A 14,570-nucleotide genomic window follows, 5' to 3' on the forward strand; every position below is an offset into this window, starting at 1 on the left:
AATTTGAATCAACTAGTTTGGTGGGAAGTACTGACAAAGATATTGGTCAAAAATAACAATATGGATGTTATTTCTTTTTTATTATTATTTTTACATATTGTTTTAATTAGTAAATTGCAAACAGTGACTTCAGTCCTGTTCCGAGTATTCCTCCAGTTATAACATTAACGGACATAAACAGAAGTTTAATCCATCAGATTTGGTCATGGATTTCCCATTAAATTTGTCCCCAAAGTGATTCAGCGTCCCAGTTCTTAACAGCTCACTGAACATACCCAGTCAGTTATAACCGGTCTGTATACAAATTACTGCCATGTTCAGCAAAATCCATGGAATTGTTCTAAATCCCTGGGTAGAGTTTTGTTGAACTTTGCAAAACTGGGAGTCTTTGTTAGATTTTATTTTATTTTTCAGTGTCTTTTCAAGGAGAGATATTGCAGACTCTTTTTTTCTAAAATTTACACATTGTGGACCTGGCGTTCTTTGTACGTGCTCCACTTTCACAGTAGTGTAACTCTCTTGGCTTCATTAGCATTTCTCCTGATTTCTGTCTTTTATAGCATTTCATGAAGAAGCCGCTGGTGAACTCCGTTTAATCGTAGGATATGAAGTTCTACTTATGCTACCATATTTATTATTAGGTTCATAATCCAGTTTTTATTATTAGAGTAATAAAAATTAAAGTTACCCTAAGAAAGTCATAATTTTTATCTGTGTCCAGTAAGACTTAGTGTATGTTACAGGAGAAGATGTGGATCACCAGTTATGCCATGGTAGATCACTGCATATTTTTGTTTACCTTACATTTTTGTCTACAGATCAAAATTTCACATGCGTGGTTACTGGGATGGAAATAAAGGGGTCCTTATGATGGATTTAGACCCTAGCACTTGCATATACTAAGACTGAAGTATGTCAGATTCCTGTCTTTCCCATCTTGTTTTTTGTTGAATGAAGCCTGAGGGTCACAGATACACAGTACAGTATTTGGTAGCCAATTCCATATGGAATTACTAGCATCCAAGTATCTCATGTTATCATATCATCCAGATAACTGATCTGAATATTCAGTCTTAGTTGTTTGGTCTACTTTGTTCCTAATTCTTCTCACCTACCGGGCCTATGATATTTTGTATGAGTGTTTTTTCACATTTGTTGAATTATTTCTTGATTGAATTATTTTGTGGGCTCTTTGCCTGGACTTGTGACAGATGAAGAAAAAGCAACATACTAAATTAAAAGATCACACAGAATGATTTTTAATACTGGAATTCTGACCCTGGCCTTATTTGCAAGCATGGCTACAGTGTTCACAAGGTAAAAAAAACTAGCTTTCTGTCTATAGGTTTCTCTCCTCATTATTGGTTTTGGGCATCTGGTTTCAAGGTTGGCCTGAAATTTGATCTTACTCAAATTCTCTCAATGCATTTCAGCAACATATGTCATTAATGAAGGGAGCTGGGTAACCAGTCTCACCATTGTTTGTAATTCAGCCTATGACAGGCAGCAGGAAAGCAGAACAGTTTCAGCCAGCCCCAATTAGGAAAACATGCCCAAGGCACAGGCTATAGCATAAATAGAAATATGTCAGGCTCCTCCCTAGAAGAAAACCAAAAGTGTACATTTGGCAATGATGCTTTGCTTTTATTCTGAACAAGAAACCTGTTGAACAAAACCACCTCCTTATTTTGACATTGATATGGTTAATGGCAAGGGTAAAGAATCATTCCCAATGAAGAGAAAGATAAACTGGGAAAGGATGATCTGTGGATTGCAGGTGCTGAAGTAATATTTATTCAAAATAATAACCTCCTAAATTAAAAATGTACAGAATTACAAAGGCCTATTTTGTCTGAAAGAAACATGCTAAAAATATAAACACGAGTCTTTTGTCAGCAATTAGTTATTCCCTTATCACGTTTCAAATTGTAATGCTGTGAACTGGGAAGATTCTTCTGAAGGAAGCTACCATTCCACAACATGCCCTTACATGAAGAATGATGTCACAGACATGATTCTGGAATTGAGCAACTTCTTCACAGCAAGAAGAATGCTTGCAAAAGAGGTCATGCATTACAAAAGTAATATTTATAATTTCTGTTGAATCCTCAGTCTGTGACATCAAAATGTTTAATAGGTGTCTCTTGCCTCACAACCCTCATGAGATATACTTCATAATTGTCTTATAGATTGGAAGTCTGAAGCATCTGGAAGATTAAGTAACTTTCCCAAGATCACACACAGATTTCTTGTTTTGTTATGACAGCAAGTGATTACCAGAGCCAAGATTATTCCCAAACCGCCTTACTTCCCTTCTCTAATAGCATATTACCAGATACATGGTTTGCAGGATAAGGAAGAAGGAAACACAGAGAAGGGAAATATGTGCAGGACTCTTCTATAAATTGAATTAATAAATTGAGCCCATCTTTATGTAATTCTTGCTGTCCACTAACGTCAGACTACTTTACAAAATAAAGTTTTTATGAATATGCCTATTTTACAGAGGGGAAAACGGAAATAAAAAGTGATTTGACAAAATTCATACAACGGATAAGTTTGCGGGGCTGGGAAAAGGAACCGAGTCTCCCAACCCCCATGAGACGGGAATAACTTATACTCATTAAATGAGTTGGCATTCACCCTGTTTCATTTGGCAATGTAATACAGTGCAGAAGGAATGGTGTTCTTTCCATTAGGAATGCTTCGATGATGCCACTTTAACAGAAGAATGAAAAGGAATGCTGGACTTGAAGCATTCCCTAAGGTATAAGATTGACTGTTTGAACTGAGCAGTTGGAGAAAAAAACCTGGAAAAGAATAGCAATAGAGGTACTATCTCAACAATAGCTTCTGAGGAAAATTAATTTGAAATGTTGATGGAGAAAGCGTAGGGTTGAGGAATAAATGCTGAAAAGCGGTGTTAGAAACACCAGGACAAAGGCTGGGAGAACTATGAAGGTAGTGTGGAAAGGAAATCAAACTCACAGAAACGTAAGGGAGCACCTAATTTTTGCCTGTAAGGACCAGCCTGTCTCTCTTCCTTTACATTGCTGGCCAGGCAATGAAGCTCTGGAATTTTGTTGTTACAAAGGCAGGCTTATTACAAATTACACGTTTTGTGAGCGTGCATCGCTTCAAATGGGGTAGAAGTAATGATCTGCCATTTTTTTACTTCGTGGACAGATCAATGAGAGGAAAGTAGAACTGAACTTGTGAGATAGCCAAAGAATCGGCTGCTTTATGGGGTTTTCATATGGAAACAGGATCCTACGTTGGATTGCAGAAGTTGTTCCAGTGACTAGGCTAGAGTAGCTCTATGAAATTGCTGTATTTTCACTAGGTAGCCAGTGGGGAAGGAAGACATGTTTGTCTCACAAAGGCCTGTACAGAGATACCTCTGTATGCCACATATTGGCTACCGGGTTGAGCTTAGCATTTTCATTTACAGGTATTGGATCACTAACTAGCCTATTGAAACACATTTTTCCCCATTCAATAAAATATTATGATAATGTCTCTGAGAAGTATGGACTGGAGTGGTGTGGGAAAGTATCAATGTGGATATGATGAAGTTATGAAGACTTTGAGATGAGTCCACAGGACTGTAAGAAGAGATTTAAAGCTGTATCTGTAGTTATCTACAGTTCTCTCAGATTTGGAATAACTGCTGATAATTTAGTTCTTATAAACTAGATACAAAAAAAGCCTTATCTGATTTCATTAATGTTAAAGGGAGATTCACTGTGGGTGACATTAAGGACAGAATTGGGCCCTGGTTTACTATAAACAGAAACTCAACAAAATATTTTCATACAAAGTCCAATAACAAAGGGAATAATTTAATGGGAAGGGAAATTGAAGCAAAGAATATTAATGATTTTAAGATAAACCTAGGTATGTGTCAGGAGAAGGAAAACATTGAAAGGCAAAGAGAAAAAGAGGGAAGCCAGGATTTTGACCAGCCAAGGGGGGAGCAAGTGGTCAGAAGTTACTACTCTGTTAGAACGTTTTCTGTTTAAAAGAATTTTTGAGTTCCTGAGTAATGAATTGATCTTCTGGTATTCTTGGTCTGGAAAATTTGTTACTTTCAAGAAACTGTGACCTGTGCATCTGGACTGTTTGTAAATTGCCTCCCAAAGCACAGCATTTATCTGTTAATTCCTATGAAAATTAGTTTGTGTGTTTTGAGTCAGCTACTATACAAGAAGAAGCTGATAAAATGATTCCAGAACACTTCTGATACAAGAAGACAATGTTGCTGTGGTAGCTGTTGGCATTCTTAGAGGCTCCTTTTCTCATTGCTGTTCTTGTACTGTTGGTAGTTAAAACCTGATGCTTCTATGGGACCTTAGATAGCACCTTATTTTAATGACTTGTCCATCCCAAGTAGAAACCAACCACAAAACCTGGGGCTCTTGTTGTAAAATGTAAGGAACAGAGATTGAATATGCATTTTCCCATCACTTCATTTACATTTGGGCTTAGTTCTGACAGCTATTTGAGTGAGTTAATTCCAGTTGCTATATTGTCTCCTGAGTCACTTTCAATTGCTACATTGTCTCTTGGAGAAGGCAGTGCAGTATAGAGTATAGTTAGACAACTTTTTGAGTTCTGTGTGCATCACTGATTTCACTTCAAGAAGGAAGGAAGATGTTATGAGGCCTATTGAATCTACTTAGGCATTTAAATGATCTTTATCAATGTAGTATCTGAGATCCTCGTATTTAAGAAAAAAATAGTAATAACAATCTGCCTTGTTAATGTTTAAGGCACTGGTTTGTTTAGAGACAGATCATTACACTTTCATTGTCAAATAGAACATAGACTTTGGCCTGCTAATCGTTGTGTCAACCCCAATATTTTTCTTGGTATGTCAACTACATACTCTTTATCCATGAATAAACTATTATGACACTCAGCCAAAAAATAGCTTTCTGCATAAATCAGAATTGTGAGGACTTCATGCCAGTGGTGCATATTCCATAATGTATGTCCTAGTGATGCACGTACTTCTGAGCACCCGTAGCTTCTGAGCAGTCTGTATATGCTGGCACACAGTACGTCAATTCAAGTAAGTGTACTCTATGATGACAGAAGACTGTCTGTTATTGGGTCAAATTTCATCCAAGTGTTTTCCCTGACACTGATGAGGATTAGTCCAAAAGATTAGAAGTAGGTATGTTTTAGTAAATATGATGCAGAGGAAACAGTTAACTTCCGTTTAGGCTTACAATGATGAAAACTTGTTTTTCTCAGATTGCAGCAGTCAGTTTCACATTTAAGATTAAAACCAAAAAAATTTCATGAAAATTGTAATTATTTTCAGTCACGTATAATTATATGAATAGAAAGTAAATTTATTTCATAGCAAGTTTGCAAGATGGAAGGACAAAACATACAATTTTTATGGTGAAGGAATTGTTTGCAGTTTATTAGTAGAGCTTTAAAATGTGTATTCCACTGCAGATTTGATAAAAGTTCAATCGATTGCAAAATCATTGTGTGCATTGAACTGAAATATCAGAGGATGGAATTAACTTACAGCATGCTTATTTTCATGGTAATTAAAATGGAAAATCATGCGTGACTGAATTAATTTAAAGTTTTACCCATTCATGTTTTTTCCACACATGCTTCAAATTGCCAAACACAGGACACATTTTAACTAGGATTTATATATTATTCCAACTGTTTTAGCAAAAATGTAAGATTAGGAGGTATCTGCCAACAGTCAGTGCAATATATTTCAGTGAGTTCCACAAGGATATATTTATGGATCATGGGCCCGCAGGGCTACTGACTACTCTGCCTTTTTTAAAAGTCAAGGAAGACATGGAAATATTTTTGCAAAGTAAGTACTACAATACTGGGACAATGCTAGGTCATTTATGAAACATGTTCTGTGCTCATTGTGGCTGCTCCAAAGAGTTCTCATATTCTAGCAAGCTGACCCAAGTCAAGTATCAGCAGTTTTATTGACCTCTGACTCCACGTCTTTTGAATTTTAACTTCTGTGGCATATACTGAAAGAAAGAAGAGAACAGAGTAAATGTATTTCTGCATTCTGAACTTGCTTAATTTTCAGTTAAATAGTTTAATTGTATAGTCCCTTAAGAGGCAAAAAGCAAGAAAATCAACAGGTATGACATTCTATACTCAATATACACTTTATTCATAATTTCTGCTGCTCACCTCAGTTGCTCTCCTGCATCTCTGTTCTCTTAGCTGAGCAAGGTACTTCCTCTCTAATGGCTGTATGTGCTTTAAGAGTTGATATAGAATTGGGATGCCAGTCATAAATGACATTGTAACCATCACATTTAACTCCTATTATACTGGTCAGTTGTGACACTAATTACATACTGAAGAAGGAGTATTTGGGAAATTTGGAAAATCACCAGGAAAGCATGATCTAGAGAGATGCCAAACCAGATGCCTGTGTCTCTGCCCACTGAGAACTTCAGTCTCCTCTCTATGTTCTCCCTGTCCTGCTCCCTTCTCTTCCTCCCCTCTAGTGACTGCTGCTTCAGCTGCCTGTGCATTGATAACCCTTTGATCTAGGTAATTTTCTCTCCCCATTTGTAAGTGGCCTGCAAGGTACCTTCTTAAGAAAACCCTGATAACGCCACAGAATGATATAGCATCTGCAGATCACCAGAGACGGTGATTATAAGGCAGTTTTAGAAAAGCACTGAGGAATTTCATGGATTAAAATGGGCCATTGTGATCATCCTTGCTGACCTCGTGCTCCAGAATTTCATCTCGAATTATCAAGATTTATAATGTGCAACCAAGTTAGAGTAAATCTTTCAGAATCTTTAATCCTGAATTGTTGTCCCAAATCATAGAAAGTTTATGATCTCTTTAGATAGAATTTGCTGCATCTCAGCCAACTACATGCATCTTCTATTTCTTTTGAGAGTTAATATTCCCTTCCTACTGTTAAAATTACCTAAATGATAATGTGTAGAACCATTTTGTCCTAGTCATGGTAATAATTTTGCTCAGGCTCCCGCATGTGCATATGACTTCCAAACAAGCTTTACCTTCCTCACTGTAAGTCCTCCCTCCCTTTTTCTCTTCTCCTTCCTATGTCTGTCTTCAAATCAACATTTATTCATATGCCCACTCATCCTCTTATCTGTTTGGAAGCAGGCTGTGTCAAAAATATTATCAGAACTTGTGGACACTGGAAGCTGAAAGTGTGGGGAGCTAAGATTGTTTCTGTAGGAGAATAGTGAAGAAAATGATAGCATTTCACAAGGAAACTTTTGTGTATTTCCTCTACCAAAGCAGGGATGTTCTTGAAATAACCTTATGTAGAAAATCTATTTGTGCTGTGGCTCCAAAGTTAGTGTAAAATCTGAAAGCACAATTCTAATGTTTAAGTGTGAAACAGAAAAGTAGTCCTGCTTGAAGTGTGAATCTCAGTGCATTCATAACTGTGGTGTCACTACTGAAAGTTCCATAGCATTTATATAATGTACATTTCAGGTGCATGCTTGGCACTGTGTTCCACTCGGTCTTGCTTGTATAAGAGTTGATCTAACCTTCAGTTTTTTGTTTTTCTTAACTGTTGTACTGGGTGTTGCATATTGGTAGTCTACTATCGATTCTTTGTGAAGTGATGGTAAGAAACTAATGACTGAAATAATAAAAGCTAGGGCATGTTTCATATAGCTAATGTACCTATGAATGCATGGTCTTCTACTATCTGCTGATGTTAGATTATTCTTTGGTACAAACTGACCATGTCAAGGAGTGCACAACCAACTTTGGCTTCAAAATCTTACAACTGCTTTTTCAGCCCTTCCCACTGGTACATATGTAAATGCACATACAAGATTTATTGTATGGCGCCTGGAAAAGCCTCAGCTTAACTCCCTGTGTAGAAGTGCTCCTAAACTTAGTAGGAATCTTGTAACTTCCAAGAGCACACATGAGCCTTGAGAAGCTTTTACTGGGAGATGTAACTGCTGCTTAGGGGAATGTTTTCCAACCTCTCTATAAAATGGCAGGACTTTTAAGTATAGAGGACACCTTAACAGAATTGGTCTTCTCATCTCAAGCTGGTTTTTATATTGAGGTGACACATAAATTGGATTTAAATTGCTGCTCATTATTTAAAAAGAAAAATCTTTCTCAAGGTCAGACAAAACCTCTGTAAGAGAACTAAGTGCATACGGGAATCTGCTCATCAGCTCACCATCTGCTCCACCCCAGTGTATTTTTAGGAAATTTGAGGGCTTTTTTTTTTTTTTTCTGACCAAGAAATTCAATGAGCCAGAGAAAACCATCATGCCCTGGGGCATCCAAATTTTGCTAACCAGAACAAAACTAGGAGTTCATTTATATCTGTACTGTTACTCACATAGTACATGGCTAGAGCTCATCATAGTTAAATACGTCAGCATGCTGGTGAGATGCCCTCATTTAAGTAGCACTCATCACAGCGGTTGAACAGCATCAGAACAGCATAATATGAGTATAGGAATACAATAAATAACAAAATATGTGTGTATTCTGATTGGCTAGCAATGAACATCTGCTACTTGGAGACCAGGAATTTGCTTACAGTGCAATTATTGAGAAATAGCCCAGCATTAATTGTGCAAATCAATTTTTCCCAGCAGATCAGAGTACAAAGAAATGAATGTAAATAAAAAATAAGGGTCAGCTTGATGTGCTTTTCAGCAGTCAGGTTAAAACAATTCTTTCAGTATAATTATATGTAATGTGCTGTGGCTAGAACAATTTAATTGAGTGGATATACACTGTGAAAGAAAAAAAACAAGTGTGCTGTTTGGAGCACTCGTACGGAAAGCGATAACATGATACCATTAGGAAACTCAACAAGACAATCTACATCCATGCATTAAGAGAAGCAGAAGTCTGAACATCTGTTTCCCGCTATTGAATTCACGAAAGGGGCTTCTCTGTGCAGGGAATAAGTGAATAAACAACAGTTGGAGAAGGTTATCTCCGACATTTAACAAAATGTTGAACTGTCACGAAAATGAAAGAAGGTGAGCGTGAAATGACTGAAAGAAAGGTGTGCTAGGAGTTAGCTTGGCAAACGAAGCACAGACATACAAGAACAAGCAAAACCCCTACCCATGACTCTTCTGAAAGTGTGATGTCAGAATGATTAATTTATGAACAGCATACGGTTTTTGTTCAAAATAGACTACGAGGTGGCATGACATTGTTTTGGAGAAGTATGTAATAAAGCAGAGTTCCCCAAGATGTTCCTTTAGCCAGAAAAAAAAAGCGACAATGAAAAGAGGTGCTATAAAGTGTTAAAAAATTCCGGAGACAACTGGTCAAATTAAAGAAAAAGAGTTTTATCTTGGACGTAAAATTTTCCTTTCTCCTTTTTTTTTTTCCCTCCTCCACAATCAAAAACCTTGGAAAGGGAGTAATAATAATAAAAGAGAAATGGACTCAAGCACCAACTTGCTGCCAAGGGCTGTAATACAATATCTCAGCATTTCAAGGGTAAATCAGTGTGAACTGCGTTTGCCGTCCCTCTGAAAAAAAGTAAGTATTAAACTTCCGTTCAGTCTGGGTGGACTGCTGAAATATAGGAAATCGGTTTCGGAGAGGGGGGAAAAAAAAAAAAAAAAAAAAAAAAAGAAGGTTTTCCCAAAGAGAGCACCGAGCGGAGCGGACAGAAGTATGAAGAGCGGCAGCGCGGCTGCTGCCGGTCTGCTCAGCTCCGCTTGGGGGGACGGCGGCGGCTGCCGGAGGCGGGAGGCTCAGCGGCGCGGCGGGCGGCCAGTGAGTGCGGCCCCGGGGGCGGCGGCGGGAGCCCGGCCGGCCTGCCTGCCTGCCCCGGCGGCGGGGGGAGCCCTCCCTGCCTGCCTGCCTGCCTGCCTGCCTGCCCGCCTGCCCCGGCGGCGGGGGGAGCCCTGCCTGCCCGCTCGCCCGCCCGCCCGCCCCGGCGGCGGGGGGAGCCCTGCCTGCCCCAGCGGGGCTCGCTGCCGGCCCCACGGCGGAGCCCGCAGCCCGGGCTCCTTTAAATTGAGGGCGTTTCGCTTGTCTCGCCGGCTGCCTTCGAGTTTAAAGAGAAAGGGGCCGGGGAGCGTAAGCGGGAAGGTGAGCTTTGCCCGGCGGCTCGTCGCTGCGGAGTAGGTGCTTTTGTTTCCTTCCCCCGGGGCGGCCGTGGGGGGCCCGCCGGGGAAGCGGCAGGGCTCGGCGGCGGGCAGCGCGGGGCGGGGGCGGCTGCGGCTGCCGCTGCCTGCGCGCTGGGCAGCGGGGGGCTTCTTTCTGGTTGTGGGGTTTTGTGGTTGTTTTTTTTTCTCCCGCTCTCTGGCTGTACGGAGTTTGAAAGCATCACGGAGGCGGAATGAGAGCGTGCGTGGGCGTGTGGTGGAGATCCACGAGCGGGTCACCCGGGGCTCGCCGCGGCTAGCCCGGCGGTTGCTGGCGGGCCGCCCTGGGCATCCCGCGGAGGGCCGGGGGCCGCGGCGGGTTTGCTTGGTCCTGCCCCCGAGGGGCAGACCTGGGAGCAGCGCTTCCAGCGCTCATGGCAAAGCCATTAGCTCAGCCTTACTGTGGAGGGGCCCCGAGGAGGACAAACGCATCCCGGCGCAGCGCAGAGCCGGGCTCCGCGGCGGGTGAGAGCGGGGGGGCGGCTGCCGGGCGCTCGGAGCGGTGCGGGCAAAACGCGGGCGGGGGGATTCCCCTTGCGAGGCGGCGTGCGCCTTTCCAGCCCGTCGCTTTTCCAGCCCGTCTTTCGGGTAGCTCCCACTCGCTGTGCGCTCCCCCACTCCTGGCTTATCTTTCGGCTTATCTTTCGGGCCGCTCCGCGTAGCCCTGGGTTGCTGGTGGCGCAAGGAGAGGGAGAGGAGGACGAGTTTGGTACGTTTGCAGCGCCCGTGGGAAATGTGAGCGCCGGCATCGGAGGCTGCGGCAAGTGTTGGGTGGGAGGCGGCCAAGCCCTGCTGCGGTGCGGGTGGCTGCGCCGGGGCGCTCCCGGCCTGCCCCCTCCGCTGCCCCAAAGGGCTGGCGGGATGAGACCCCTCTCATGCCAAAAGCTGTCCTTCCAGGTTCTTGCTTTCCTCTTCAGGCTCTAGATTCAAATCTCAGGAGGGCAGAGTTTGTCTTTAAGAGGGCTCTGTTTCTTCACTAGTGCCTTATTTGTAAGAAATGAAGGTTGCTGTCTTCCTTACCTAGGACTGCTGCGAGCATCCTGCTGCGATGGTGTGTGTCAGCTGAGCCCACTGGCTCTACTGGCTTTGCATGCTCCTAGGGGAGAAGGGCTCTTGGGGCACCAGGAAGGATGCATTGCAGGCTGCCCAGTGCAGTTCCAGCACACTTCTGACAGTACTTTGAAATTAAAAACAAACAAAAAAAGTACTCTTCAGTTTCCATGTACATTAAATTATGAATGGTTTCTTCACTGTGGAGGAGACGCTGTGCCAAGTATAATGGTTTTATGATGGTTTTGTGATGTGGATTGTGACTTAATAGGAAATTAGCTGACATTCCTAAATTCATATCATATGGTACTATAGGCCATCTGATCAGCATTATACTGTGGTACCCTAGTTGGAACCACAGCCAAACCTAGATGGAGGTGGTGAGGTGAGGAAGACTCAGTACTATCCTCATGTTTCTAGTTCTTACTGACTTTAGGCTACTAACTCATTTGGTCACTTGATTTATTTTACCCACAGTCTTATTTAAATTGGCACACTTCCTATCCAAAGTACCTCTTTGACTCCACTTTACACTTCTCAGTTAAGCTTTATGGTAATTTCAGGGCAGGATTTGGAAATGGAATTTCATAATTAAAAGCAAAGCTGATGATTAGGAGTCAGCTTGTAATGCTGTCTGCATAGTGTGCTTGCAGCAAGAGACACGCTTATACGCCTCGTAAGATGTGATACGTCAGTTTTAATATGTATTTCCTTTTCTAGTTGGTGGAGGTTGAAACCTCTTTTGTATTAATTTTTAATGGCTATTTTGTTTAGACATGCAGAAAAACATACAGTAAGAGCCAGGCAAAGAGAAGTCAACTTGAAAGTTTTTGAACTGTGTTAGGAATCAGGCTTAGCTTCCAGAAGTTATAATTTTATAAGCAAGTAGATATTGAACATTCTTAAAGCTTTGTTTTGGTCTATGTGAGAAGGACTTTTTGCTTTCCTTTTGGTAGAGGAGACAATATCAAGGCAACAATGTTTTTTCTACTAGGCATAGTCCTGAAAATGTCTAGGCTTCCAATGATTAGCTCAGATTTTTGTGTGTGGTTAACTTCGTTTTGGTCTGGCCTCAGACCAAGGGCCTTACAGGTCTAAAATATCGGTAAGCTGTTGTGCCAGGTTCTCTACCCTCCGCCCAAAGTACTGCCCACATTTGTAACGTATATTCATAGCGTAAAGGACAAAGGCTTCTTGTGATTAAAGTTTACTTTATCAGTGTAGATCACATTTTGATGTAAGCCCTTAAAAATTCTAATTGATTAATGAGTTTCAGATGGTGGTTCCCCTCCAGTGCCCCTCCCCCTGCTCCTAACATGTACAGTATGCTCCAAGTTAATCTGGGAAAGCTCCAGAAACCTTGGGCTAAATTGGTTGTGGTATAGTTTATAAGGATAATAAAATAACTAGAAAAATTGAATTTCCTTACAAAAATATGCTTGCTGCACTTGTGAGCTTATGTTTTATCTGCTTGTTTATGGGAGTGAGAAAACTAAGATTACAAATATATGTCTTTAGGATGATGCAGACAAGAATGACCTGTTGTTTCTTACAGAAGGGAAAGCTGTGTAACAGCTCTTGAAGAGGAGCTATGTGATGTAGTAGCAGAATCCCTTTAAAAGTGATTGTGTTTGTTTTCGCATATGTAAAAGGACAAAATGAGAGTGATTACTGTTCTGTAGTAAACTGGAAATTGCAGGTGGTAAAGGTTGACTGAGTAACATCTATCAGTGAGCGACAGGTCTCTGTGTTTTTTCCTACTGCTTCTTTTAGTCCACTTTAAGGATTTCAAGTAGGGGAGTTTTCATGGTTTCACTCGGGGAAATTATTCCACTGTCTAGCAGATCTCACCATAGGGAACAGTTTCCTGACAGTAAAAATATCAATTACAGAAGTTGTTAGTTACCTCTGTGGCTCTCAAAGGAAGACATTCATATATCTTTCTTTTCCCCCTTTCTGCATATATGTGTGTGTATACGCATATGTGTGTATATGGGTGAGGGGGTGGAAAAACAAGAGCAGCCTTTAGTCTGTGGACTAATCATATACTCTCCAAATCTGAAAAATATGCCAACACAGAGCAGGAAAACTGAAATCAGTTTTCAAATTTGAATGTATTTATGCTTGGACGTGCTATGTGTGTAAAACTGGCACTTGCTTATGTGAGAGTGGTGACTGCAAGTATGGGTCTTAAATTGTGGACAGCCTCATTTCTGCTTGCACAAATGCGTGTTTTGGTGCTGCAACTTAATCTGTTTATGAACATTGAATCTTTTATTTAAGCCTCTTTTGCACCCAACTTGCAGTTACAGTAAGTGAATGCTTCACACAGTCCACTTAAAACTCCAGTAAAGTTTCAAAAGTTCTGTTCTTTTCCATCTGCCTGAGGTGATTAGAACGAGCAGGGAGATCCAGCAGAGACCCTTGCCAGATACTCATGAGCTCTGTTCTGGCTTTTGATCCTCTGTCTCCTCTCTTTCCAGGATGGCTGCTTTCCAATAGCATTACCTTCTCTCTAAGACAGCAGGAGATTGTCTGCAGTTATAGCCGATACCCCTCTGTCAAAGCCAATGTGCAGTCTAGTGCTCAAGTTCTAGTTCCTTCAGAGAAAACTGTTGCTGCTCTTGTCTAAGTTACTGTCTGCTCTCTCTACCACTGACAGTAAAGCTATTGCACAGTCACGTGCATGATGTTTTGTTTCGTCTACAACTGATAGCTAATGTGCTTCCTCAATCATATTACAAGAGACCTCATTTCACAAGCTTAAAGCCTGCATATTTAAGTCTGAAGATTTTATGAAATAGAGTCTTTGAACCCATGTCCAAGGCAGAGTTATGCCATCTTCTGTTCCAGTTGTTTCAGCTTTGTAGAGCAACTAGGCCACTGAATTGGCATACGTGCAAACCCTCAGTCCTGGATGAGACTGGTTTGGCTGCCCACTGAACAGCGCCAGTCAATTAGCTTGCCTGCTAGGTGATGGTACCTGGGGGGGCCAAGACAGATGTCTGTGGCACGGTGTCACAGTCAAGCTGGTATGGTGCAAAGGGGACATCATGTAACACCTTTGTATCAGAGATGATTTGGTTGATCTCTAAACAGAGTTCTGCATTTGCTTTATGATTTTTTTTTTTTACCTCTGTAGACATTATTATTCTTTTTATTCTTTTCTAACGGAATACAAATACAAAGAAAAATGCTTGTTTTGCTGGATACTTAATTTCTATGCTAATTCTTAAGCCAAGTCATAAAGAGCAAGTGACTCGGCAAGTCTTCTTCATCCATGACCTGGAAGGATTGTATCTAGGAGCAAGTGAAAAGGAGTGGTTCAAGCCTCCTTTTATTTGAGAACTAATGCACATGTAA

The 14,570-nt window shown here is 41.2% G+C and overlaps 2 protein-coding genes across 6 annotated transcripts in view; both read left to right on the forward strand.

The window, feature by feature from the left end:
* Positions 1–14,570, forward strand: part of ANO5 (anoctamin 5) — a 373,671-nt gene that overhangs the window by 238,586 nt on the left and 120,515 nt on the right. The gene's annotated exons all lie outside the window — the stretch shown is intronic.
* GAS2 (growth arrest specific 2) overlaps positions 9,702–14,570 on the forward strand; it is a 100,460-nt gene continuing 95,591 nt past the window's right edge. Inside the window, exon 1 of one of the 5 annotated variants that reach the window (XM_075502018.1) lies at positions 9,702–9,783. The gene's annotated coding sequence lies outside the window, so the exon portion shown is untranslated. Of the gene's footprint in view, positions 9,784–9,923; positions 10,138–10,559; positions 10,623–14,570 lie in introns of those variants that run through there. The other 4 variants (XM_075502014.1, XM_075502013.1, XM_075502016.1 and 1 more) reach the window with 4 other exon arrangements.

The sequence above is a fragment of the Mycteria americana genome, chromosome 5 (genome assembly GCF_035582795.1).
Source record: "Mycteria americana isolate JAX WOST 10 ecotype Jacksonville Zoo and Gardens chromosome 5, USCA_MyAme_1.0, whole genome shotgun sequence".
Classification (NCBI taxonomy): domain Eukaryota; kingdom Metazoa; phylum Chordata; class Aves; order Ciconiiformes; family Ciconiidae; genus Mycteria; species Mycteria americana.